The sequence below is a fragment of the Ciona robusta genome, chromosome 12 (assembly GCF_009617815.1).
Source record: "Ciona robusta chromosome 12, ASM961781v2".
NCBI classification, from domain to species: Eukaryota; Metazoa; Chordata; class Ascidiacea; order Phlebobranchia; family Cionidae; genus Ciona; species Ciona robusta.
The window spans coordinates 2,831,461-2,852,008 of NC_143246.1; the positions used below are offsets into that span (position 1 = coordinate 2,831,461).

A 20,548-nucleotide genomic window follows, 5' to 3' on the forward strand; every position below is an offset into this window, starting at 1 on the left:
ATTAGTTGTAACTAGGTTAGCATATCTATATTTAACTTTGAATGCGCACGAATTGTTGCAAAAATACTAAATAGCTAGGACCAAAGACGACTTTAAAATACTTCTGCTGTGTTGCTATATCATTTCTGGAAATTTCAAAAGCATTCTTAACTCCCAACTGTGGTACTATTCAAAAAAATCAAACCTTTCTTCGAGCCGGATTCGAACCAGCGACCTATGGATAACCAATTGCGTAACAAGTACAGTCCACCGCTCTACCAACTGAGCTATCGAAGGCTCGTCTTCCTGACTACTAGTTGTAACTGGTTCTGCATATCTAAGTTTATTTTGAATGCGCACGAATTGTTGCAAAAATGCTAAATACCTAGGACCAAAGACGACTTTAAAATACTTCTGCTGCGTTGCTATATAAATTCTGGAATGTGTACAGCATTCACAAATTTCAAAAGCTTTCTTAATTCCTAACTGTGGTACTATTTAAAAAAAAAACCTTTCTTCGAGCCGGATTCAAACCAGCGACCTATGGATAACCAATTGAGTATCAACTACAGTCCACCGCTCTACCAACTGAGCTATCGAATGCTCTTACGCCTGCAATTTAGTTGGAACCAGTTTATAATATATATATCTCATTGCTTACAAATCGTTGCAAAAATACCACTAGGTAATACTAATAATATCTATAATCGATTTTGATTGCCCGTAAATTGTTGTAAAAATGCCAAATGGATAGGATCAAAGACAAATTTGTGCATCATTCCCAAACATATAATGCTATCTCAATGCCTAACTGTGGTAATATTTTTAAAAACAACCCTTCCTTCGAGCCGGATTCGAACCAGCGACCTATGGATAACCAATTGCGTAACAACTACAGTCCACCGCTCTACCAACTGAGCTATCGAAGGCTCGTTTGCCTGATTATTAGTTGTAACTAGGTTAGCATATCTATATTTAATTTTGAATGCGCACGAGTTGTTGCAAAAATGCTAAATAGCTAGGACCAAAGACGACTTTAAAATACTTCTGCTGTGTTGCTATATAATTTCTGGAATGTGTATAGCATTTACAAATTTCAAAAGCATTCTTAACTCCCAACTGCGGTACTATTCAAAAAATCAAACCTTCCTTCGAGCCGGACTCGTACCAGCGACCTATGGATAACCAATTGCCTAACAACTACAGTCCACCGCTCTACCAACTGCGCTATCGAAGGCTCGTTTGTTTGACTATTAGTTGCAACTAGTTTAGCATATCTATGTTTAATTTTGAATGCGCACGAATTGTTGCAAAAATGCTAAATAGCTAGAACCAAAGACGACTTTAAAATACTTCTGCTGTGTTGCTATATAAATTCTGGAATGTGTACAGCATTTACAAATTTCAAAAGCTTTCCCAATTCCTAACTGGTGGTACTATTTAAAAAAATTAAATCTTCCTTCGAGCCGGATTCGAACAAGCGACCTATGGATAACCAATTGCGTATCAACTACAGTCCACCGCTCTACCAACTGAGCTATCGATCGCTCTTACGCCTGCAATTTAGTTGGAACCAGTTTATAATATATATATCTCATTGATTACAAATCGTTGCAAAAATACCACTAGGTAATACTAATAATATCTATAATCGATTTTGATTGCCCGTAAATTGTTGTAAAAATGTCAAATGGATCGGATCAAAGACAAATTTGTGCATCATTCCCAAACATATAATGCTATCTCAATGCCTAACTGTGGTAATATTTTTAAAAAACAACCCTTCCTTCGAGCCGGATTCGAACCAGCGACCTATGGATAACCAATTGCGTAACAACTACAGTCCACCGCTCTACCAACTGGGCTATCGAAGGCTCGTTTGCCTGATTATTAGTTGTAACTAGGTTAGCATATCTATATTTAATTTTGAATGCGCACGAGTTGTTGCAAAAATGCTAAATAGCTAGGACCAAAGACGACTTTAAAATACTTCTGCTGTGTTGCTATATAATTTCTGGAATGTGTATAGCATTTACAAATTTCAAAAGCATTCATAACTCCCAAATGTGGTACTATTCAAAAAAATCAAACCTTCCTTCGAGCCGGATTCGAACCAGCGACCTATGGATAACCAATTGCGTAACAACTACAGTCCACCGCTCTACCAACTGAGCTATCGAAGGCTCGTATTCCTGACTACTAGTTGATTTTGATTGCCCGTAAATTGTTGTAAAAATGCCAAATGGAATGAACCAAAGACAAATTTGGACAGCATTCCCAAAGTTATAATGCTTTATCAAAGCCTAACTGTGGTACTATTTTTAAAAACCAAATCTTCCGTCGAGCCGGATTCGAACCAGCGACCTATGGATTACCAATTGCGTAACAACTACAGTCCACCGCTCTACCAAGTGAGCTATCGAAGGCTCGTCTTCCTGACTACTAGTTGATTTTGATTGCCCGTAAATTGTTGTAAAAATGCCAAATGGAATGAACCAAAGACAAATTTGGACAGCATTCCCAAAGTTATAATGCTTTATCAAAGCCTAACTGTGGTACTATTTTTAAAAACCAAACCTTCCTTCGAGCCGGACTCGAACCAGCGACCTATGGATAACCAATTGCGTAACAACTACAGTCCACCGCTCTACCAACTGAGCTATCGAAGGGTCGTCTTCCTGACTACTAGTTGTAACTGGTTGTGCATATCTACATTTATTTTTGAGTGCCCACGTGTTGTTGCAAAATGCAAAATAGATAGAACTAAAGGCAATTTTTAAATATATTTGCCGTGTTGCTATATAATTTCTGGAAAGTGTAGAGCATTCACAAATTTTAAAACCATTCTTAACTCCCAACTGTGGTACTATTCAAAAAAATCAAACCATCCTTCGAGCCGGATTCGAACCAGCGACCTATGGATTACCAATTACGTAACAACTACAGTCCACCGCTCTACCAACTGAGCTATCGAAGGCTCTTTCGCCTGCAATTTAGTTGGAACCAGTTTATAATATATATATCTCATTGCTTACGAATCGTTGCAAAAATACCACTAGGTAATACTAATAATATCTATAATCGATTTTGATTGCCCGTAAATTGTTGTAAAAATGCCAAATGGAATGAACCAAAGACAAATTTGGACAGCATTCCCAAAGTTATAATGCTTTATCAAAGCCTAACTGTGGTACTATTTTTAAAAACCAAACCTTCCTTCGAGCCGGATTCGAACCAGCGACCTATGGATAACCAATTGCGTAACAACTACAGTCCACCACTCTACCAACTGAGCTATCGAAGGCTCGTTTGCCTGACTATTAGTTGTAACTAGGTTAGCATATCTATATTTAACTTTGAATGCGCACGAATTGTTGCAAAAATGCTAAATAGCTAGGACCAAAGACGACTTTAAAATACTTCTGCTGTGTTGCTATATAATTTCTGGAAATTTCAAAAGCATTCTTAACTCCCAACTGTGGTACTATTCAAAAAAATCAAACCTTCCTTCGAGCCGAATTCGAACCAGCGACCTATGGATAACTTCACAAATTTCAAAAGCTTTCCCAATTCCTAACTGGTGGTACTATTTAAAAAAATTAAATCTTCCTTCGAGCCGGATTCGAACCAGCGACCTATGAATATGCAATTGCGTATCAACTACAGTCCACCGCTCCACCAACTGAGCTATCGAAAGCTGTTACTTCCAGAATTTAGCTGGAACCAGTTCATAAAATTTGTATCTCATTACTTACGAATCGTTTCAAAAATACAACTAGTTCACAATATCTATAATTGATTTTGATTGCCCGTAAATTGTTGTAAAAATGCCAAATGGAATGAACCAAAGACAAATTTGGACAGCATTCCCAAAGTTATAATGCTTTATCAAAGCCTAACTGTGGTACTATTTTTAAAAACCAAACCTTCCTTCGAGCCGAATTCGAACCAGCGACCTATGGATAACCAATTGCGTAACAACTACAGTCCACCGCTCTACCAACTGAGCTATCGAAGGCTCGTCTTCCTGACTACTAGTTGTAACTGGTTCTGCATATCTACATTTATTTTTGAGTGCCCACGTGTTGTTGCAAAATGCAAAATAGATAGAACTAAAGGCAATTTTTAAATATATTTGCTGTGTTGCTATATAATTTCTGGAAAGAGTGTAGAGCATTCACAAATTTCAAAACCATTCTTAACTCCCAACTGTGGTACTATTCAAAAAAATCAAACCATCCTTCGAGCCGGATTCGAACCAGCGACCTATGGATTACCAATTACGTAACAACTACAGTCCACCGCTCTACCAACTGAGCTATCGAAGGCTCTTACGCCTGCAATTTAGTTGGAACCAGTTTATAATATATATATATCTCATTGCTTACGAATCGTTGCAAAAATACCACTAGGTAATACTAATAATATCTATAATCGATTTTGATTGCCCGTAAATTGTTGTAAAAATGTCAAATGGAATGAACCAAAGACAAATTTGGACAGCATTCCCAAAGTTATAATGCTTTATCAAAGCCTAACTGTGGTACTATTTTTAAAAACCAAATCTTCCTTCGAGCCGGATTCGAACCAGCGACCTATGGATAACCAATTGCGTAACAACTACAGTCCACCACTCTACCAACTGAGCTATCGAAGGCTCGTTTGCCTGACTATTAGTTGTAACTAGGTTAGCATATCTATATTTAACTTTGAATGCGCACGAATTGTTGCAAAAATGCTAAATAGCTAGGACCAAAGACGACTTTAAAATACTTCTGCTGTGTTGCTATATAATTTCTGGAAATTTCAAAAGCATTCTTAACTCCCAACTGTGGTACTATTCAAAAAAATCAAAACTTCCTTCGAGCCGGATTCGAACCAGCGACCTATGGATAACCAATTGCCTAACAACCACAGTCCACCGCTCTAACAACTGAGCCATCGAAGGCTCGTTTGCCTGACTATTAGTTGCAACTAGTTCAGCATATCTATATTTAATTTTCAATGCGCACGAATTGTTGCAAAAATGCTAAATAGCTAGGACCAAAGACGACTTTAAAATACTTCTGCTGTGTTGCTATATAATTTCTGGAATGTGTACAGCATTTACAAATTTCAAAAGCATTCTTAACTCCCAACTGTGGTACTATTCAAAAAAATCAAACCTTCCTTCGTGCCGAATTCGAACCAGCGACCTATGGATAACTTCACAAATTTCAAAAGCTTTCCCAATTCCTAACTGGTGGTACTATTTAAAAAAATTAAATCTTCCTTCGAGCCGGATTCGAACCAGCGACCTATGAATATGCAATTGCGTATCAACTACAGTCCACCGCTCCACCAACTGAGCTATCGAAAGCTGTTACTTCCAGAATTTAGCTGGAACCAGTTCATAAAATTTGTATCTCATTACTTACGAATCGTTTCAAAAATACAACTAGTTCACAATATCTATAATTGATTTTGATTGCCCGTAAATTGTTGTAAAAATGCCAAATGGAATGAACCAAAGACAAATATGGACAGCATTCCCAAAGTAATAATGCTTTATCAAAGCCTAACTGTGGTACTATTTTTAAAAACCAACCCTTCCTTCGAGCCGGATTCGAACCAGCGACCTATAGATAACCAATTGCGTAGCAACTACAGTCCACCGCTCTACCAACTGAGCTATCGAAGGCTCGTCTTCCTGACTACTAGTGGCAACTTGTTCAGCATATCTGCATTTATTTTTGAGTGCCCACGTATTGTTGCAAAAATGCAAAATAGATAGAACCAAAGGCAATTTTTAAATATATTTGCTGTGTTGCTATATAATTTCTGGAATGTGTAGAGCATTCACAAATTTCAAAAGCTTTCTTAACTCCCAACTGTGGTACTATTCAAAAAAATCAAACCTTCCTTTGAGCCGGATTCGAACCAGCGACCTATGGATAACCAAATGCCTAACAACTACAGTCTACCGCTCCACCAACTGAGCTATCGAAGGCTCGTTTGCCTGACTAGTAGTTGCAACTAGTTCAGCATATCTAAGTTTATTTTGAATGCGCAGGAATTGTTGCAAAAATGCTAAATAGCTAGAACCAAAGACGACCTTAAAATACTTCTGCTGTGTTGCTATATAAATTCTGGAATGTGTACAGTATTTACAAATTTCAAAAGCTTACCTAATTCCCAACTGTGGTAATATTTAAAAAAACAAACCTTCCTTCGAGCCGGATTCGAACCAGCGACCTATGGATAACCAATTGCGTAACAACTACAGTCCACCGCTCTACCAACTGAGCTATCGAAGGCTCGTCTTCCTGACTACTAGTTGATTTTGATTGCCCGTAAATTGTTGTAAAAATGCCAAATGGAATGAACCAAAGACAAATTTGGACAGCATTCCCAAAGTTATAATGCTTTATCAAAGCCTAACTGTGGTACTATTTTTAAAAACCAAATCTTCCTTCGAGCCGGATTCGAACCAGCGACCTATGGATAACCAATTGCGTAACAACTACAGTCCACCGCTCTACCAACTGAGCTATCGAAGGCTCGTCTTCCTGACTACTAGTTGATTTTGATTGCCCGTAAATTGTTGTAAAAATGCCAAACGGAATGAACCAAAGACAAATTTGAACAGCATTCCCAAACATATAATGCTATCTCAATGCCTAACTGTGGTAATATTTTTAAAAAACAACCCTTCCTTCGAGCCGGATTCGAACCAGCGACCTATGGATAACCAATTGCGTAACAACTACAGTCCACCGCTCTACCAACTGGGCTATCGAAGGCTCGTTTGCCTGATTATTAGTTGTAACTAGGTTAGCATATCTATATTTAATTTTGAATGCGCACGAGTTGTTGCAAAAATGCTAAATAGCTAGGACCAAAGACGACTTTAAAATACTTCTGCTGTGTTGCTATATAATTTCTGGAATGTGTATAGCATTTACAAATTTCAAAAGCATTCATAACTCCCAAATGTGGTACTATTCAAAAAAATCAAACCTTCCTTCGAGCCGGATTCGAACCAGCGACCTATGGATAACCAATTGCGTAACAACTACAGTCCACCGCTCTACCAACTGAGCTATCGAAGGCTCGTATTCCTGACTACTAGTTGATTTTGATTGCCCGTAAATTGTTGTAAAAATGCCAAATGGAATGAACCAAAGACAAATTTGGACAGCATTCCCAAAGTTATAATGCTTTATCAAAGCCTAACTGTGGTACTATTTTTAAAAACCAAATCTTCCTTCGAGCCGGATTCGAACCAGCGACCTATGGATTACCAATTGCGTAACAACTACAGTCCACCGCTCTACCAAGTGAGCTATCGAAGGCTCGTCTTCCTGACTACTAGTTGATTTTGATTGCCCGTAAATTGTTGTAAAAATGCCAAATGGAATGAACCAAAGACAAATTTGGACAGCATTCCCAAAGTTATAATGCTTTATCAAAGCCTAACTGTGGTACTATTTTTAAAAACCAAACCTTCCTTCGAGCCGGACTCGAACCAGCGACCTATGGATAACCAATTGCGTAACAACTACAGTCCACCGCTCTACCAACTGAGCTATCGAAGGGTCGTCTTCCTGACTACTAGTTGTAACTGGTTGTGCATATCTACATTTATTTTTGAGTGCCCACGTGTTGTTGCAAAATGCAAAATAGATAGAACTAAAGGCAATTTTTAAATATATTTGCCGTGTGGCTATATAATTTCTGGAAAGTGTAGAGCATTCACAAATTTTAAAACCATTCTTAACTCCCAACTGTGGTACTATTCAAAAAAATCAAACCATCCTTCGAGCCGGATTCGAACCAGCGACCTATGGATTACCAATTACGTAACAACTACAGTCCACCGCTCTACCAACTGAGCTATCGAAGGCTCTTTCGCCTGCAATTTAGTTGGAACCAGTTTATAATATATATATCTCATTGCTTACGAATCGTTGCAAAAATACCACTAGGTAATACTAATAATATCTATAATCGATTTTGATTGCCCGTAAATTGTTGTAAAAATGCCAAATGGAATGAACCAAAGACAAATTTGGACAGCATTCCCAAAGTTATAATGCTTTATCAAAGCCTAACTGTGGTACTATTTTTAAAAACCAAACCTTCCTTCGAGCCGGATTCGAACCAGCGACCTATGGATAACCAATTGCGTAACAACTACAGTCCACCACTCTACCAACTGAGCTATCGAAGGCTCGTTTGCCTGACTATTAGTTGTAACTAGGTTAGCATATCTATATTTAACTTTGAATGCGCACGAATTGTTGCAAAAATGCTAAATAGCTAGGACCAAAGACGACTTTAAAATACTTCTGCTGTGTTGCTATATAATTTCTGGAAATTTCAAAAGCATTCTTAACTCCCAACTGTGGTACTATTCAAAAAAATCAAACCTTCCTTCGAGCCGAATTCGAACCAGCGACCTATGGATAACTTCACAAATTTCAAAAGCTTTCCCAATTCCTAACTGGTGGTACTATTTAAAAAAATTAAATCTTCCTTCGAGCCGGATTCGAACCAGCGACCTATGAATATGCAATTGCGTATCAACTACAGTCCACCGCTCCACCAACTGAGCTATCGAAAGCTGTTACTTCCAGAATTTAGCTGGAACCAGTTCATAAAATTTGTATCTCATTACTTACGAATCGTTTCAAAAATACAACTAGTTCACAATATCTATAATTGATTTTGATTGCCCGTAAATTGTTGTAAAAATGCCAAATGGAATGAACCAAAGACAAATATGGACAGCATTCCCAAAGTAATAATGCTTTATCAAAGCCTAACTGTGGTACTATTTTTAAAAACCAACCCTTCCTTCGAGCCGGATTCGAACCAGCGACCTATAGATAACCAATTGCGTAACAACTACAGTCCACCGCTCTACCAACTGAGCTATCGAAGGCTCGTCTTCCTGACTACTAGTGGCAACTTGTTCAGCATATCTACATTTATTTTTGAGTGCCCACGTATTGTTGCAAAAATGCAAAATAGATAGAACCAAGGGCAATTTTTAAATATATTTGCTGTGTTGCTATATAATTTCTGGAATGTGTAGAGCATTCACAAATTTCAAAAGCTTTCTTAATTCCTAACTGTGGTACTATTTTTAAAAAAACAAACCTTCCTTCGAGCCGGATTCGAACCAGCGACCTATGGATAACCAATTGCGTAACAACTACAGTCCACCGCTCTACCAACTGAGCTATCGAAGGCTCGTTTGCCTGACTATTAGTTGTAACTAGGTTAGCATATCTATATTTAATTTGAATGCGCACGAATTGGTGCAAAAATGCTAAATAGCTAGGACCAAAGACGACTTTAAAATGCTTCTGCTGTGTTGCTATATAATTTCTGGAATGTGTATAGCATTTACAAATTTCAAAAGCATTCTTAACTCCCAACTGTGGTACTATTCAAAAAAATCAAACCTTCCTTCGAGCCGGATTCGAACCAGCGACCTATGGATAACCAATTGCGTAACAACTACAGTCCACCGCTCTACCAACTGAGCTATCGAAGGCTCGTATTCCTGACTACTAGTTGATTTTGATTGCCCGTAAATTGTTGAAAAAATGCCAAATGGAATGAACCAAAGACAAATTTGGACAGCATTCCCAAAGTTATAATGCTTTATCAAAGCCTAACTGTGGTACTATTTTTAAAAACCAAATCTTCCTTCGAGCCGGATTCGAACCAGCGACCTATGGATTACCAATTGCGTAACAGCTACAGTCCACCGCTCTACCAACTGAGCTATCGAAGGCTCGTCTTCCTGACTACTAGTTGATTTTGATTGCCCGTAAATTGTTGTAAAAATGCCAAATGGAATGAACCAAAGACAAATTTGGACAGCATTCCCAAAGTTATAATGCTTTATCAAAGCCTAACTGTGGTACTATTTTTAAAAACCAAACCTTCCTTCGAGCCGGACTCGAACCAGCGACCTATGGATAACCAATTGCGTAACAACTACAGTCCACCGCTCTACCAACTGAGCTATCGAAGGCTCGTCTTCCTGACTACTAGTTGTAACTGGTTGTGCATATCTACATTTATTTTTGAGTGCCCACGTGTTGTTGCAAAATGCAAAATAGATAGAACTAAAGGCAATTTTTAAATATATTTGCTGTGTTGCTATATAATTTCTGGAAAGTGTAGAGCATTCACAAATTTCAAAACCATTCTTAACTCCCAACTGTGGTACTATTAAAAAAAAATCAAACCATCCTTCGAGCCGGATTCGAACCAGCGACCTATGGATTACCAATTACGTAACAACTACAGTCCACCGCTCTACCAACTGAGCTATCGAAGGCTCTTACGCCTGCAATTTAGTTGGAACCAGTTTATAATATATATATCTCATTGCTTACGAATCGTTGCAAAAATACCACTAGGTAATACTAATAATATCTATAATCGATTTTGATTGCCCGTAAATTGTTGTAAAAATGCCAAATGGAATGAACCAAAGACAAATTTGGACAGCATTCCCAAAGTTATAATGCTTTATCAAAGCCTAACTGTGGTACTATTTTTAAAAACCAAATCTTCCTTCGAGCCGGATTCGAACCAGCGACCTATGGATAACCAATTGCGTAACAACTACAGTCCACCACTCTACCAACTGAGCTATCGAAGGCTCGTTTGCCTGACTATTAGTTGTAACTAGGTTAGCATATCTATATTTAACTTTGAATGCGCACGAATTGTTGCAAAAATGCTAAATAGCTAGGACCAAAGACGACTTTAAAATACTTCTGCTGTGTTGCTATATAATTTCTGGAAATTTCCAAAGCATTCTTAACTCCCAACTGTGGTACTATTCAAAAAAATCAAATCTTTCTTCGAGCCGGATTCGAACCAGCGACCTATGGATAACCAATTGCCTAACAACCACAGTCCACCGCTCTACCAACTGAGCCATCGAAGGCTCGTTTGCCTGACTATTAGTTGCAAATATTTCAGCATATCTATATTTAATTTTCAATGCGCACGAATTGTTGCAAAAATGCTAAATAGCTAGGACCAAAGACGACTTTAAAATACTTCTGCTGTGTTGCTATATAATTTCTGGAATGTGTACAGTATTTACAAATTTCAAAAGCATTCTTAACTCCCAACTGTGGTACTATTCAAAAAAAATCAAACCTTCCTTCGAGCCGAATTCGAACCAGCGACCTATGGATAACTTCACAAATTTCAAAAGCTTTCCCAATTCCTAACTGGTGGTACTATTTAAAAAAATTAAATCTTCCTTCGAGCCGGATTCGAACCAGCGACCTATGAATATGCAATTGCGTATCAACTACAGTCCACCGCTCCACCAACTGAGCTATCGAAAGCTGTTACTTCCAGAATTTAGCTGGAACCAGTTCATAAAATTTGTATCTCATTACTTACGAATCGTTTCAAAAATACAACTAGTTCACAATATCTATAATTGATTTTGATTGCCCGTAAATTGTTGTAAAAATGCCAAATGGAATGAACCAAAGACAAATATGGACAGCATTCCCAAAGTAATAATGCTTTATCAAAGCCTAACTGTGGTACTATTTTTAAAAACCAACCCTTCCTTCGAGCCGGATTCGAACCAGCGACCTATAGATAACCAATTGCGTAACAACTACAGTCCACCGCTCTACCAACTGAGCTATCGAAGGCTCGTCTTCCTGACTACTAGTGGCAACTTGTTCAGCATATCTACATTTATTTTTGAGTGCCCACGTATTGTTGCAAAAATGCAAAATAGATAGAACCAAAGGCAATTTTTAAATATATTTGCTGTGTTGCTATATAATTTCTGGAATGTGTAGAGCATTCACAAATTTAAAAAGCTTTCTTAATTCCTAACTGTGGTACTATTTTTAAAAAACAAACCTTCCTTCGAGCCGGATTCGAACCAGCGACCTATGGATAACCAATTGCGTAACAACTACAGTCCACCGCTCTACCAACTGAGCTATCGAAGGCTCGTTTGCCTGACTATTAGTTGTAACTAGGTTAGCATATATATATTTAATTTGAATGCGCACGAATTGTTGCAAAAATGCTAAATAGCTAGGACCAAAGACGACTTTAAAATACTTCTGCTGTGTTGCTATATAATTTCTGGAATGTGTATAGCATTTACAAATTTTAAAAGCATTCTTAACTCCCAACTGTGGTACTATTCAAAAAAATCAAACCTTCCTTCGAGCCGGATTCGAACCAGCGACCTATGGATAACCAAATGCCTAACAACTACAGTCTACCGCCCCACCAACTGAGCTATCGAAGGCTCGTTTGCCTGACTAGTAGTTGCAACTAGTTCAGCATATCTAAGTTTATTTTGAATGCGCAGGAATTGTTGCAAAAATGTTAAATAGTTAGAACCAAAGACGACCTTAAAATACTTCTGCTGTGTTGCTATATAATTTCTGGAATGTGTACAGCATTTACAAATTTTAAAAGCATTCTTAACTCCCAACTGTGGTAATATTTAAAAAACCAAACCTTCCTTCGAGCCGGATTCGAACCAGCGACCTATGGATAACCAATTGCGTAACAACTACAGTCCACCGCTCTACCAACTGAGCTATCGAAGGCTCGTTTGCCTGACTATTAGTTGTAACTAGGTTAGCATATATATATTTAATTTGAATGCGCACGAATTGTTGCAAAAATGCTAAATAGCTAGGACCAAAGACGACTTTAAAATACTTCTGCTGTGTTGCTATATAATTTCTGGAATGTGTATAGCATTTACAAATTTTAAAAGCATTCTTAACTCCCAACTGTGGTAATATTTAAAAAAACAAACCTTCCTTCGAGCCGGATTCGAACCAGCGACCTATGGATAACCAATTGCGTAACAACTACAGTCCACCGCTCTACCAACTGAGCTATCGAAGGCTCGTCTTCCTGACTACTAGTTGATTTTGATTGCCCGTAAATTGTTGTAAAAATGCCAAATGGAATGAACCAAAGACAAATTTGGACAGCATTCCCAAAGTTATAATGCTTTATCAAAGCCTAACTGTGGTACTATTTTTAAAAACCAAATCTTCCTTCGAGCCGGATTCGAACCAGCGACCTATGGATAACCAATTGCGTAACAACTACAGTCCACCACTCTACCAACTGAGCTATCGAAGGCTCGTTTGCCTGACTATTAGTTGTAACTAGGTTAGCATATCTATATTTAACTTTGAATGCGCACGAATTGTTGCAAAAATGCTAAATAGCTAGGACCAAAGACGACTTTAAAATACTTCTGCTGTGTTGCTATATAATTTCTGGAATGTGTACAGCATTTACAAATTTCAAAAGCATTCTTAACTCCCAACTGTGGTACTATTCAAAAAAATCAAACCTTCCTTCGAGCCGGATTCGAACCAGCGACCTATGGATAACCAATTGCCTAACAACCACAGTCCACCGCTCTACCAACTGCGCTATCGAAGGCTCGTTTGCCTGACTATTAGTTGCAACTAGTTCAGCATATCTATATTTAATTTTCAATGCGCACGAATTGTTGCAAAAATGCTAAATAGCTAGAACCAAAGACGACTTTAAAATACTTCTGCTGTGTTGCTATATAAATTCTGGAATGTGTACAGCATTTACAAATTTCAAAAGCTTTCCCAATTCCTAACTGGTGGTACTATTTAAAAAAATTAAATCTTCCTTCGAGCCGGATTCGAACAAGCGACCTATGGATAACCAATTGCGTATCAACTACAGTCCACCGCTCTACCAACTGAGCTATCGATCGCTCTTACGCCTGCAATTTAGTTGGAACCAGTTTATAATATATATATCTCATTGATTACAAATCGTTGCAAAAATACCACTAGGTAATACTAATAATATCTATAATCGATTTTGATTGCCCGTAAATTGTTGTAAAAATGTCAAATGGATCGGATCAAAGACAAATTTGTGCATCATTCCCAAACATATAATGCTATCTCAATGCCTAACTGTGGTAATATTTTTAAAAAACAACCCTTCCTTCGAGCCGGATTCGAACCAGCGACCTATGGATAACCAATTGCGTAACAACTACAGTCCACCGCTCTACCAACTGGGCTATGGAAGGCTCGTTTGCCTGATTATTAGTTGTAACTAGGTTAGCATATCTATATTTAATTTTGAATGCGCACGAGTTGTTGCAAAAATGCTAAATAGCTAGGACCAAAGACGACTTTAAAATACTTCTGCTGTGTTGCTATATAATTTCTGGAATGTGTATAGCATTTACAAATTTCAAAAGCATTCATAACTCCCAAATGTGGTACTATTCAAAAAAATCAAACCTTCCTTCGAGCCGGATTCGAACCAGCGACCTATGGATAACCAATTGCGTAACAACTACAGTCCACCGCTCTACCAACTGAGCTATCGAAGGCTCGTATTCCTGACTACTAGTTGATTTTGATTGCCCGTAAATTGTTGTAAAAATGCCAAATGGAATGAACCAAAGACAAATTTGGACAGCATTCCCAAAGTTATAATGCTTTATCAAAGCCTAACTGTGGTACTATTTTTAAAAACCAAATCTTCCTTCGAGCCGGATTCGAACCAGCGACCTATGGATTACCAATTGCGTAACAACTACAGTCCACCGCTCTACCAAGTGAGCTATCGAAGGCTCGTCTTCCTGACTACTAGTTGATTTTGATTGCCCGTAAATTGTTGTAAAAATGCCAAATGGAATGAACCAAAGACAAATTTGGACAGCATTCCCAAAGTTATAATGCTTTATCAAAGCCTAACTGTGGTACTATTTTTAAAAACCAAACCTTCCTTCGAGCCGGACTCGAACCAGCGACCTATGGATAACCAATTGCGTAACAACTACAGTCCACCGCTCTACCAACTGAGCTATCGAAGGGTCGTCTTCCTGACTACTAGTTGTAACTGGTTGTGCATATCTACATTTATTTTTGAGTGCCCACGTGTTGTTGCAAAATGCAAAATAGATAGAACTAAAGGCAATTTTTAAATATATTTGCCGTGTGGCTATATAATTTCTGGAAAGTGTAGAGCATTCACAAATTTTAAAACCATTCTTAACTCCCAACTGTGGTACTATACCATCCTTCGAGCCGGATTCGAACCAGCGACCTATGGATTACCAATTACGTAACAACTACAGTCCACCGCTCTACCAACTAAGCTATCGAAGGCTCTTTCGCCTGCAATTTAGTTGGAACCAGTTTATAATATATATATCTCATTGCTTACGAATCGTTGCAAAAATACCACTAGGTAATACTAATAATATCTATAATCGATTTTGATTGCCCGTAAATTGTTGTAAAAATGCCAAATGGAATGAACCAAAGACAAATTTGGACAGCATTCCCAAAGTTATAATGCTTTATCAAAGCCTAACTGTGGTACTATTTTTAAAAACCAAACCTTCCTTCGAGCCGGATTCGAACCAGCGACCTATGGATAACCAATTGCGTAACAACTACAGTCCACCACTCTACCAACTGAGCTATCGAAGGCTCGTTTGCCTGACTATTAGTTGTAACTAGGTTAGCATATCTACATTTAACTTTGAATGCGCACGAATTGTTGCAAAAATGCTAAATAGCTAGGACCAAAGACGACTTTAAAATACTTCTGCTGTGTTGCTATATAATTTCTGGAAATTTCAAAAGCATTCTTAACTCCCAACTGTGGTACTATTCAAAAAAATCAAACCTTCCTTCGAGCCGAATTCGAACCAGCGACCTATGGATAACTTCACAAATTTCAAAAGCTTTCCCAATTCCTAACTGGTGGTACTATTTAAAAAAATTAAATCTTCCTTCGAGCCGGATTCGAACCAGCGACCTATGAATATGCAATTGCGTATCAACTACAGTCCACCGCTCCACCAACTGAGCTATCGAAAGCTGTTACTTCCAGAATTTAGCTGGAACCAGTTCATAAAATTTGTATCTCATTACTTACGAATCGTTTCAAAAATACAACTAGTTCACAATATCTATAATTGATTTTGATTGCCCGTAAATTGTTGTAAAAATGCCAAATGGAATGAACCAAAGACAAATATGGACAGCATTCCCAAAGTAATAATGCTTTATCAAAGCCTAACTGTGGTACTATTTTTAAAAACCAACCCTTCCTTCGAGCCGGATTCGAACCAGCGACCTATAGATAACCAATTGCGTAACAACTACAGTCCACCGCTCTACCAACTGAGCTATCGAAGGCTCGTCTTCCTGACTACTAGTGGCAACTTGTTCAGCATATCTACATTTATTTTTGAGTGCCCACGTATTGTTGCAAAAATGCAAAATAGATAGAACCAAGTTCAATTTTTAAATATATTTGCTGTGTTGCTATATAATTTCTGGAATGTGTAGAGCATTCACAAATTTCAAAATCTTTCTTAATTCCTAACTGTGGTACTATTTTTAAAAAAACAAACCTTCTTTCGAGCCGGATTCGAACCAGCGACCTATGGATAACCAATTGCGTAACAACTACAGTCCACCGCTCTACCAACTGAGCTATCGAAGGCTCGTTTGCCTGACTATTAGTTGTAACTAGGTTAGCATATCTATATTTAATTTGAATGCGCACGAATTGTTGCAAAAATGCTAAATAGCTAGGACCAAAGACGACTTTAAAATGCTTCTGCTGTGTTGCTATATAATTTCTGGAATGTGTATAGCATTTACAAATTTCAAAAGCATTCTTAACTCCCAACTGTGGTACTATTCAAAAAAATCAAACCTTCCTTCGAGCCGGATTCGAACCAGCGACCTATGGATAACCAATTGCGTAACAACTACAGTCCACCGCTCTACCAACTGAGCTATCGAAGGCTCGTATTCCTGACTACTAGTTGATTTTGATTGCCCGTAAATTGTTGTAAAAATGCCAAATGGAATGAACCAAAGACAAATATGGACAGCATTCCCAAAGTAATAATGCTTTATCAAAGCCTAACTGTGGTACTATTTTTAAAAACCAACCCTTCCTTCGAGCCGGATTCGAACCAGCGACCTATAGATAACCAATTGCGTAACAACTACAGTCCACCGCTCTACCAACTGAGCTATCGAAGGCTCGTTTGCCTGACTATTAGTTGTAACTAGGTTAGCATATCTATATTTAATTTGAATGCGCACGAATTGTTGCAAAAATGCTAAATAGCTAGGACCAAAGACGACTTTAAAATGCTTCTGCTGTGTTGCTATATAATTTCTGGAATGTGTATAGCATTTACAAATTTCAAAAGCATTCTTAACTCCCAACTGTGGTACTATTCAAAAAAATCAAACCTTCCTTCGAGCCGGATTCGAACCAGCGACCTATGGATAACCAATTGCGTAACAACTACAGTCCACCGCTCTACCAACTGAGCTATCGAAGGCTCGTTTGCCTGACTATTAGTTGTAACTAGGTTAGCATATCTATATTTAATTTGAATGCGCACGAATTGTTGCAAAAATGCTAAATAGCTAGGACCAAAGACGACTTTAAAATGCTTCTGCTGTGTTGCTATATAATTTCTGGAATGTGTATAGCATTTACAAATTTCAAAAGCATTCTTAACTCCCAACTGTGGTACTATTCAAAAAAATCAAACCTTCCTTCGAGCCGGATTCGAACCAGCGACCTATGGATAACCAATTGCGTAACAACTACAGTCCACCGCTCTACCAACTGAGCTATCGAAGGCTCGTTTGCCTGACTATTAGTTGTAACTAGGTTAGCATATCTATATTTAATTTGAATGCGCACGAATTGTTGCAAAAATGCTAAATAGCTAGGACCAAAGACGACTTTAAAATGCTTCTGCTGTGTTGCTATATAATTTCTGGAATGTGTATAGCATTTACAAATTTCAAAAGCATTCTTAACTCCCAACTGTGGTACTATTCAAAAAAATCAAACCTTCCTTCGAGCCGGATTCGAACCAGCGACCTATGGATAACCAATTGCCTAACAACCACAGTCCACCGCTCTACCAACTGAGCCATCGAAGGCTCGTTTGCCTGACTATTAGTTGCAACTAGTTCAGCATATCTATATTTAATTTTCAATGCGCACGAATTGTTGCAAAAATGCTAAATAGCTAGGACCAAAGACGACTTTAAAATACTTCTGCTGTGTTGCTATATAATTTCTGGAATGTGTATAGCATTTACAAATTTCAAAAGCATTCTTAACTCCCAACTGTGGTACTATTCAAAAAAATCAAACCTTCCTTCGAGCCGGATTCGAACCAGCGACCTATGGATAACCAATTGCCTAACAACCACAGTCCACCGCTCTACCAACTGAGCCATCGAAGGCTCGTTTGCCTGACTATTAGTTGCAACTAGGTTAGCATATCTATATTTAATTTGAATGCGCACGAATTGTTGCAAAATGCAAAATAGATAGAACTAAAGGCAATTTTTAAATATATTTGCTGTGTTGCTATATAATTTCTGGAAAGAGTGTAGAGCATTCACAAATTTCAAAACCATTCTTAACTCCCAACTGTGGTACTATTCAAAAAAATCAAACCATCCTTCGAGCCGGATTCGAACCAGCGACCTATGGATTACCAATTACGTAACAACTACAGTCCACCGCTCTACCAACTGAGCTATCGAAGGCTCTTACGCCTGCAATTTAGTTGGAACCAGTTTATAATATATATATCTCATTGCTTACGAATCGTTGCAAAAATACCACTAGGTAATACTAATAATATCTATAATCGATTTTGATTGCCCGTAAATTGTTGTAAAAATGTCAAATGGAATGAACCAAAGACAAATTTGGACAGCATTCCCAAAGTTATAATGCTTTATCAAAGCCTAACTGTGGTAATATTTTTAAAAACCAAATCTTCCTTCGAGCCGGATTCGAACCAGCGACCTATGGATAACCAATTGCGTAACAACTACAGTCCACCACTCTACCAACTGAGCTATCGAAGGCTCGTTTGCCTGACTATTAGTTGTAACTAGGTTAGCATATCTATATTTAACTTTGAATGCGCACGAATTGTTGCAAAAAATGCTAAATAGCTAGGACCAAAGACGACTTTAAAATACTTCTGCTGTGTTGCTATATAATTTCTGGAAATTTCAAAAGCATTCTTAACTCCCAACTGTGGTACTATTCAAAAAAATCAAATCTTCCTTCGAGCCGGATTCGAACCAGCGACCTATGGATAACCAATTGCCTAACAACCACAGTCCACCGCTCTACCAACTGAGCCATCGAAGGCTCGTTTGCCTGACTATTAGTTGCAACTAGTTCAGCATATCTATATTTAATTTTCAATGCGCACGAATTGTTGCAAAAATGCTAAATAGCTAGGACCAAAGACGACTTTAAAATACTTCTGCTGTGTTGCTATATAATTTCTGGAATGTGTACAGCATTTACAAATTTCAAAAGCATTCTTAACTCCCAACTGTGGTACTATTCAAAAAAATCAAACCTTCCTTCGAGCCGAATTCGAACCAGCGACCTATGGATAACTTCACAAATTTCAAAAGCTTTCCCAATTCCTAACTGGTGGTACTATTTAAAAAAATTAAATCTTCCTTCGAGCCGGATTCGAACCAGCGACCTATGAATATGCAATTGCGTATCAACTACAGTCCACCGCTCCACCAACTGAGCTATCGAAAGCTGTTACTTCCAGAATTTAGCTGGAACCAGTTCATAAAATTTGTATCTCATTACTTACGAATCGTTTCAAAAATACAACTAGTTCACAATATCTATAATTGATTTTGATTGCCCGTAAATTGTTGTAAAAATGCCAAATGGAATGAACCAAAGACAAATTTGGACAGCATTCCCAAAGTTATAATGCTTTATCAAAGCCTAACTGTGGTACTATTTTTAAAAACCAAATCTTCCTTCGAGCCGGATTCGAACCAGCGACCTATGGATAACCAATTGCGTAACAACTACAGTCCACCACTCTACCAACTGAGCTATCGAAGGCTCGTTTGCCTGACTATTAGTTGTAACTAGGTTAGCATATCTATATTTAACTTTGAATGCGCACGAATTGTTGCAAAAATGCAAAATAGATAGAACCAAAGGCAATTTTTAAATATATTTGCTGTGTTGCTATATAATTTCTGGAATGTGTAGAGCATTCACAAATTTAAAAAGCTTTCTTAATTCCTAACTGTGGTACTATTTTTAAAAAACAAACCTTCCTTCGAGCCGGATTCGAACCAGCGACCTATGGATAACCAATTGCGTAACAACTACAGTCCACCGCTCTACCAACTGAGCTATCGAAGGCTCGTTTGCCTGACTATTAGTTGTAACTAGGTTAGCATATATATATTTAATTTGAATGCGCACGAATTGTTGCAAAAATGCTAAATAGCTAGGACCAAAGACGACTTTAAAATACTTCTGCTGTGTTGCTATATAATTTCTGGAATGTGTACAGTATTTACAAATTTCAAAAGCATTCTTAACTCCCAACTGTGGTACTATTCAAAAAAATCAAACCTTCCTTCGAGCCGAATTCGAACCAGCGACCTATGGATAACTTCACAAA

General features: G+C 37.9%; 35 non-coding genes across 35 annotated transcripts; all 35 read right to left on the reverse strand.

Moving 5' to 3' along the window:
- Positions 1–818: 818 nt before the first annotated feature.
- Positions 819–908, reverse strand: Trnay-gua (transfer RNA tyrosine (anticodon GUA)). Its single transcript is given in 2 exon segments — positions 819–854; positions 872–908. It is a non-coding gene; the product is annotated as a tRNA-Tyr (tRNA).
- Positions 909–2,072: 1,164 nt separating this feature from the next.
- Positions 2,073–2,162, reverse strand: Trnay-gua (transfer RNA tyrosine (anticodon GUA)). Its single transcript is given in 2 exon segments — positions 2,073–2,108; positions 2,126–2,162. It is a non-coding gene; the product is annotated as a tRNA-Tyr (tRNA).
- Positions 2,163–2,558: 396 nt separating this feature from the next.
- Positions 2,559–2,648, reverse strand: Trnay-gua (transfer RNA tyrosine (anticodon GUA)). Its single transcript is given in 2 exon segments — positions 2,559–2,594; positions 2,612–2,648. It is a non-coding gene; the product is annotated as a tRNA-Tyr (tRNA).
- Positions 2,649–2,866: 218 nt separating this feature from the next.
- Trnay-gua (transfer RNA tyrosine (anticodon GUA)) lies at positions 2,867–2,956 on the reverse strand. The gene is given in 2 exon segments: positions 2,867–2,902; positions 2,920–2,956. It is a non-coding gene; the product is annotated as a tRNA-Tyr (tRNA).
- Positions 2,957–3,193: 237 nt separating this feature from the next.
- On the reverse strand, positions 3,194–3,283 carry Trnay-gua (transfer RNA tyrosine (anticodon GUA)). The gene is given in 2 exon segments: positions 3,194–3,229; positions 3,247–3,283. It is a non-coding gene; the product is annotated as a tRNA-Tyr (tRNA).
- Positions 3,284–4,217: 934 nt separating this feature from the next.
- Trnay-gua (transfer RNA tyrosine (anticodon GUA)) lies at positions 4,218–4,307 on the reverse strand. Its single transcript is given in 2 exon segments — positions 4,218–4,253; positions 4,271–4,307. It is a non-coding gene; the product is annotated as a tRNA-Tyr (tRNA).
- A 239-nt stretch (positions 4,308–4,546) lies between these two features.
- On the reverse strand, positions 4,547–4,636 carry Trnay-gua (transfer RNA tyrosine (anticodon GUA)). The gene is given in 2 exon segments: positions 4,547–4,582; positions 4,600–4,636. It is a non-coding gene; the product is annotated as a tRNA-Tyr (tRNA).
- Positions 4,637–4,837: 201 nt separating this feature from the next.
- Positions 4,838–4,927, reverse strand: Trnah-gug (transfer RNA histidin (anticodon GUG)). Its single transcript is given in 2 exon segments — positions 4,838–4,873; positions 4,891–4,927. It is a non-coding gene; the product is annotated as a tRNA-His (tRNA).
- A 1,258-nt stretch (positions 4,928–6,185) lies between these two features.
- On the reverse strand, positions 6,186–6,275 carry Trnay-gua (transfer RNA tyrosine (anticodon GUA)). The gene is given in 2 exon segments: positions 6,186–6,221; positions 6,239–6,275. It is a non-coding gene; the product is annotated as a tRNA-Tyr (tRNA).
- Positions 6,276–6,428: 153 nt separating this feature from the next.
- Positions 6,429–6,518, reverse strand: Trnay-gua (transfer RNA tyrosine (anticodon GUA)). The gene is given in 2 exon segments: positions 6,429–6,464; positions 6,482–6,518. It is a non-coding gene; the product is annotated as a tRNA-Tyr (tRNA).
- Positions 6,519–6,980: 462 nt separating this feature from the next.
- Positions 6,981–7,070, reverse strand: Trnay-gua (transfer RNA tyrosine (anticodon GUA)). Its single transcript is given in 2 exon segments — positions 6,981–7,016; positions 7,034–7,070. It is a non-coding gene; the product is annotated as a tRNA-Tyr (tRNA).
- Positions 7,071–7,466: 396 nt separating this feature from the next.
- Positions 7,467–7,556, reverse strand: Trnay-gua (transfer RNA tyrosine (anticodon GUA)). Its single transcript is given in 2 exon segments — positions 7,467–7,502; positions 7,520–7,556. It is a non-coding gene; the product is annotated as a tRNA-Tyr (tRNA).
- Positions 7,557–7,774: 218 nt separating this feature from the next.
- Trnay-gua (transfer RNA tyrosine (anticodon GUA)) lies at positions 7,775–7,864 on the reverse strand. Its single transcript is given in 2 exon segments — positions 7,775–7,810; positions 7,828–7,864. It is a non-coding gene; the product is annotated as a tRNA-Tyr (tRNA).
- Positions 7,865–8,101: 237 nt separating this feature from the next.
- Trnay-gua (transfer RNA tyrosine (anticodon GUA)) lies at positions 8,102–8,191 on the reverse strand. Its single transcript is given in 2 exon segments — positions 8,102–8,137; positions 8,155–8,191. It is a non-coding gene; the product is annotated as a tRNA-Tyr (tRNA).
- A 934-nt stretch (positions 8,192–9,125) lies between these two features.
- Trnay-gua (transfer RNA tyrosine (anticodon GUA)) lies at positions 9,126–9,215 on the reverse strand. Its single transcript is given in 2 exon segments — positions 9,126–9,161; positions 9,179–9,215. It is a non-coding gene; the product is annotated as a tRNA-Tyr (tRNA).
- A 218-nt stretch (positions 9,216–9,433) lies between these two features.
- Trnay-gua (transfer RNA tyrosine (anticodon GUA)) lies at positions 9,434–9,523 on the reverse strand. The gene is given in 2 exon segments: positions 9,434–9,469; positions 9,487–9,523. It is a non-coding gene; the product is annotated as a tRNA-Tyr (tRNA).
- Positions 9,524–9,676: 153 nt separating this feature from the next.
- On the reverse strand, positions 9,677–9,766 carry Trnay-gua (transfer RNA tyrosine (anticodon GUA)). The gene is given in 2 exon segments: positions 9,677–9,712; positions 9,730–9,766. It is a non-coding gene; the product is annotated as a tRNA-Tyr (tRNA).
- Positions 9,767–9,919: 153 nt separating this feature from the next.
- Trnay-gua (transfer RNA tyrosine (anticodon GUA)) lies at positions 9,920–10,009 on the reverse strand. Its single transcript is given in 2 exon segments — positions 9,920–9,955; positions 9,973–10,009. It is a non-coding gene; the product is annotated as a tRNA-Tyr (tRNA).
- Positions 10,010–10,228: 219 nt separating this feature from the next.
- On the reverse strand, positions 10,229–10,318 carry Trnay-gua (transfer RNA tyrosine (anticodon GUA)). The gene is given in 2 exon segments: positions 10,229–10,264; positions 10,282–10,318. It is a non-coding gene; the product is annotated as a tRNA-Tyr (tRNA).
- A 528-nt stretch (positions 10,319–10,846) lies between these two features.
- Positions 10,847–10,936, reverse strand: Trnah-gug (transfer RNA histidin (anticodon GUG)). The gene is given in 2 exon segments: positions 10,847–10,882; positions 10,900–10,936. It is a non-coding gene; the product is annotated as a tRNA-His (tRNA).
- A 952-nt stretch (positions 10,937–11,888) lies between these two features.
- Trnay-gua (transfer RNA tyrosine (anticodon GUA)) lies at positions 11,889–11,978 on the reverse strand. Its single transcript is given in 2 exon segments — positions 11,889–11,924; positions 11,942–11,978. It is a non-coding gene; the product is annotated as a tRNA-Tyr (tRNA).
- A 525-nt stretch (positions 11,979–12,503) lies between these two features.
- Trnay-gua (transfer RNA tyrosine (anticodon GUA)) lies at positions 12,504–12,593 on the reverse strand. The gene is given in 2 exon segments: positions 12,504–12,539; positions 12,557–12,593. It is a non-coding gene; the product is annotated as a tRNA-Tyr (tRNA).
- Positions 12,594–12,810: 217 nt separating this feature from the next.
- Positions 12,811–12,900, reverse strand: Trnay-gua (transfer RNA tyrosine (anticodon GUA)). The gene is given in 2 exon segments: positions 12,811–12,846; positions 12,864–12,900. It is a non-coding gene; the product is annotated as a tRNA-Tyr (tRNA).
- Positions 12,901–13,362: 462 nt separating this feature from the next.
- Trnah-gug (transfer RNA histidin (anticodon GUG)) lies at positions 13,363–13,452 on the reverse strand. The gene is given in 2 exon segments: positions 13,363–13,398; positions 13,416–13,452. It is a non-coding gene; the product is annotated as a tRNA-His (tRNA).
- Positions 13,453–14,308: 856 nt separating this feature from the next.
- On the reverse strand, positions 14,309–14,398 carry Trnay-gua (transfer RNA tyrosine (anticodon GUA)). The gene is given in 2 exon segments: positions 14,309–14,344; positions 14,362–14,398. It is a non-coding gene; the product is annotated as a tRNA-Tyr (tRNA).
- Positions 14,399–14,794: 396 nt separating this feature from the next.
- On the reverse strand, positions 14,795–14,884 carry Trnay-gua (transfer RNA tyrosine (anticodon GUA)). Its single transcript is given in 2 exon segments — positions 14,795–14,830; positions 14,848–14,884. It is a non-coding gene; the product is annotated as a tRNA-Tyr (tRNA).
- A 205-nt stretch (positions 14,885–15,089) lies between these two features.
- Positions 15,090–15,179, reverse strand: Trnay-gua (transfer RNA tyrosine (anticodon GUA)). The gene is given in 2 exon segments: positions 15,090–15,125; positions 15,143–15,179. It is a non-coding gene; the product is annotated as a tRNA-Tyr (tRNA).
- A 1,569-nt stretch (positions 15,180–16,748) lies between these two features.
- Positions 16,749–16,838, reverse strand: Trnay-gua (transfer RNA tyrosine (anticodon GUA)). Its single transcript is given in 2 exon segments — positions 16,749–16,784; positions 16,802–16,838. It is a non-coding gene; the product is annotated as a tRNA-Tyr (tRNA).
- A 461-nt stretch (positions 16,839–17,299) lies between these two features.
- Positions 17,300–17,389, reverse strand: Trnay-gua (transfer RNA tyrosine (anticodon GUA)). The gene is given in 2 exon segments: positions 17,300–17,335; positions 17,353–17,389. It is a non-coding gene; the product is annotated as a tRNA-Tyr (tRNA).
- A 218-nt stretch (positions 17,390–17,607) lies between these two features.
- Trnay-gua (transfer RNA tyrosine (anticodon GUA)) lies at positions 17,608–17,697 on the reverse strand. The gene is given in 2 exon segments: positions 17,608–17,643; positions 17,661–17,697. It is a non-coding gene; the product is annotated as a tRNA-Tyr (tRNA).
- Positions 17,698–17,915: 218 nt separating this feature from the next.
- Trnah-gug (transfer RNA histidin (anticodon GUG)) lies at positions 17,916–18,005 on the reverse strand. Its single transcript is given in 2 exon segments — positions 17,916–17,951; positions 17,969–18,005. It is a non-coding gene; the product is annotated as a tRNA-His (tRNA).
- Positions 18,006–18,224: 219 nt separating this feature from the next.
- Trnah-gug (transfer RNA histidin (anticodon GUG)) lies at positions 18,225–18,314 on the reverse strand. Its single transcript is given in 2 exon segments — positions 18,225–18,260; positions 18,278–18,314. It is a non-coding gene; the product is annotated as a tRNA-His (tRNA).
- Positions 18,315–18,533: 219 nt separating this feature from the next.
- Trnay-gua (transfer RNA tyrosine (anticodon GUA)) lies at positions 18,534–18,623 on the reverse strand. The gene is given in 2 exon segments: positions 18,534–18,569; positions 18,587–18,623. It is a non-coding gene; the product is annotated as a tRNA-Tyr (tRNA).
- A 529-nt stretch (positions 18,624–19,152) lies between these two features.
- Trnah-gug (transfer RNA histidin (anticodon GUG)) lies at positions 19,153–19,242 on the reverse strand. Its single transcript is given in 2 exon segments — positions 19,153–19,188; positions 19,206–19,242. It is a non-coding gene; the product is annotated as a tRNA-His (tRNA).
- Positions 19,243–20,193: 951 nt separating this feature from the next.
- Trnay-gua (transfer RNA tyrosine (anticodon GUA)) lies at positions 20,194–20,283 on the reverse strand. Its single transcript is given in 2 exon segments — positions 20,194–20,229; positions 20,247–20,283. It is a non-coding gene; the product is annotated as a tRNA-Tyr (tRNA).
- Between the last annotated feature and the right edge of the window lie 265 nt (positions 20,284–20,548).